The sequence below is a fragment of the Egretta garzetta genome, unplaced genomic scaffold (genome assembly GCF_000687185.1).
Source record: "Egretta garzetta isolate BGI_Z169 unplaced genomic scaffold, ASM68718v1 scaffold108, whole genome shotgun sequence".
NCBI lineage: Eukaryota > Metazoa > Chordata > Aves > Pelecaniformes > Ardeidae > Egretta > Egretta garzetta.
In genome coordinates, this window is record NW_009260614.1 from 4,387,953 (window position 1) to 4,391,175 (window position 3,223).

The window sequence follows — 3,223 nt, forward strand, 5'->3', positions numbered from 1 at the left end:
ACAAAGGGGGCCGGGCCGGAGCCGCCCCGCGGCGAAATCCTCCTGGTTGCTGGGCCCCGGCGCCGTCGGAAGCCGGGTGGGAGGGTGGAAAGGCAGCGCGGAGGCTCCTCCTGGCTGCCCGCAGCTCTTGGCACTCATTCCTAAAAAATAAAAAAAATCCTAAAGTTCACCTTTTGCTCGGCGGAGATGCGGCCTCCCTTCTTCGCGGCAGTGGGTCTGGCCTCTAGAAAGGAGGAGCTCTCTAAGCACACCTGAATTTACATGGTAGTGAATTTGATCGATTCGAGAAGGGCAGGAGGAGTTGGAGGCGCGTCCTGGAAAAAAAAGGCGAGACCCCCAGTTACCAGGGATTTTCTGGGGAATACAGCAAAGAGAAAGCACCTGCAGCCGTGGAAACTCATTCATTCAAAGCAAGGAAGGGGGGGCTGAGCTGGTAATCACCACTGGTCCCTCACCACCTCTCTGCTGCTAACCCAGGGCCATACCTGGGCTGATGTTAGACAGAGATGTAATGGTGCAGGGTCGTATCAAGTGCCTATCCCTTGAGATTGCATCTTTAATTCGGACAGGAGTGGAAGTGCTTCATACAAGGGCCACAACTCCATCCAGTGTGCTTTACAAGCTCTATAGACACCCCACGTCGCCCAGTGGGCAGTGATTTTGTACATCAGATGCTTACAGTGGAAGGCCGTGGAGTAAGAGAGGGGGGTCCCAGCTGGCAACTGGCCTGAAATTTGGTGCTGTGACTCTGCATGGGCCCAGGAATGCACAGCGGAGACACAAGTAGCAAAGCAGAGAAGAACGAAGCTGAGGTCAACTGAGCATCATCCAGAACATGAGATGTGGCAGCCCTGGCCTCAGCAAGACAACCCAGCCCCACCAGGCAGCCACAAGCATCCTCCTTTTCCGCCTTGCAGAGGGGAAGCCAAAGCAAAGTGAAATGGCTGGTCCAAGTCAAAAATAGAACCCAAAGCACCTGACTCCGACGCCTCTGCTTCGACTGTTACTGCACTGCCTGTAAAAAAAATCCAAGCTCAAGTCACTGCTTCGCAGTTCTGGATACAGGATTTTTTGTCTCCTCTCTAATCTGTAGTTGCCTAGGGAGACAGTACGTCCCCCGGAGAAGAGCTAGATGAGAAGGTGCCTACTGAATCAGGCTCTGGGCTCCAATGGGAGGTCTTGTTTCTTCACCCAGCTTCACCCCCAGTTTGCCAGCTCTGCCAGTTCCTATCTTTAGGTCTGAGTTTCTTTCCTTACCAAAGCAGTGATGGAGCGATGGTGGTGACCTCCCTTTGCGAGTTCCAGAGGGACTAACGAGAAGCGTTAGATGCAGCCATGCATTTTGTAAGAAGGAATGTAAATTTAAAGCGGTTTTGAAAAAAAATCCTCTTTACTGTTTTAAGGTGCTTCAGGGTAGGATTTCCAATCTGTTATTGCTCAGAAGTTAAACCCTCTCATTTTTGACCAATTGCACAATTTTACGCTGAATCTTCTATATGCTGATTTGTTCTCATTACAAAAACTTCCATATAAAAGTTTAAATTACAGCCCTATGTCTACATTACGACAAAGAAGGTCAGCAAGTCTGGGGTTATATTTTGCCTGCCAAATATACAGCTAAGTGCTGTTTCCCATCTTCAGTTGGGTGCTGTTTCCCATCTTCAGTGGTACAGCTAAGTGCTATTTCCCATCTTCAGTCTCAAATCGTTGCAGGACGGGGGCCCAGGATTGACACACAACATTGCAAGCTGGCACGTTCCTCATTGCCTCTCCATTTCAGCAGCAGCAGTCTTGAATTTTACAAGCGTTTTTGTTTTCTTCTTGAGAACTCAGTCATCCCAAGGGCTCTGTGTGCAATCACATATTGTAATGACTGCTATATTTTATATAGTAGTGACTTGAGGCGTCCTGCGATCCGAGGCTGCCGTGCCAAGCTCCCTGAAGAGGCAGACCTGCACACCACCGAGTCAGCACTCGTGCATTCTGCAATGCTGATGCAAAACTGAGAGGAGAATCGAGCCCACTGGCTTCAATAAGATGAAGCTGGAAAAATTTCACAGCTCTTAAGTCATTTCCTTGAATCATTTTGACAGATCTGCCTCTCTGACTAAACTTTCTCAGGGGAATTTTCAGGGAGAGAAAGAAAGATCATCCAGGGACAGAGCACTCACGGTGATGTGGCTAAGTACCCATAGACTTGAATTTGTGTCTTTGCTGTCAAATGCGCTCCCACAAAGGTATCCCTCAGCTTTTGTTGTACCTGCTTCTCCACAAACAAAGCTTCAGGATGAAAATAAATGTTGAAATCCCATCATTCTGCAGAATCATAGAATCGTTTGGTTGGAAAAGACCTCTAGATCAAGTTCAACCGTACCTGTCCACCACTAAACCCTGTCCCCAAGCACCTCATCTGCCCGGCTTTTAAATCCCTCCATGGATGGGGACTCGACCACTTCCCTGGGCAGTCCGTTCCAGTGCTCGACAACCCTTTCTGTGAAGAAATTTTTCCTAATGTCCAATCCAAACCTCCCCTGGCACAACTTGAGGCCGTTTCCCCTTGTCCATCGCCCACTCCCTGGGAGCAGAGACCGACCTCCCTGGCTCCCCCCTCCTGTCAGGCAGTTATAGGGAGTGATAAGGGCTCCCCTCAGCCTCCTCTTCTCCAGGCTGAACACCCCCAGCCACTCCCCATCAGCCTTGGGCTCCAGATCCCTCACCAGCTTCGTTAAATGGCACTGCTATTCCCCAATCACCATTTATTCATTCACAGGGGCTGCATGCAGGCAAACAACCCTGCACTGACAATCCCAGACACGGAGAAGCACAGGAGACACTTAAGTTTCAGCCTATGAATATATGAGGTCTTGTTAATTTTTCACAGGTGAGCAGAGCCATGACTTTCAGTTAAACCATTACGTGTAGGAAGCCGATATGCAATCTCTGACGTTTCTGGGCTATCACAGTTGCCTGATAAACCTCTTGCTATATACTACCCTCCTATTTGATGGATATGATATATATTTTGTTTTGAAAAGTGGCTTCTCACAGACAGTCAAAACTGTCTCCACTTGACTGATCCATTATTCTGATTCGGAAAGTATTTGCATTAGCTGTTGGGATCACTAAAAAGCTTCACAGCTGTTTTCTTTTAAATTATCCTGACAAACTGAAGCATTACACAGACAAAGTAACGTAAAAACCAAGGGAATACTCACACATGCAT

At 48.4% G+C, this 3,223-nt stretch overlaps 1 protein-coding gene across 2 annotated transcripts in view; it reads right to left on the reverse strand.

Moving 5' to 3' along the window:
* The window catches only part of CLIP2 (CAP-Gly domain containing linker protein 2), a 103,798-nt gene that overhangs the window by 80,167 nt on the left and 20,408 nt on the right, over window positions 1-3,223 (reverse strand). For both annotated transcript variants that reach the window (XM_035900638.1, XM_035900639.1), the window contains exon 2: window positions 171-314. The gene's annotated coding sequence lies outside the window, so the exon portion shown is untranslated. The remainder of the gene's footprint in view (window positions 1-170; window positions 315-3,223) is intronic.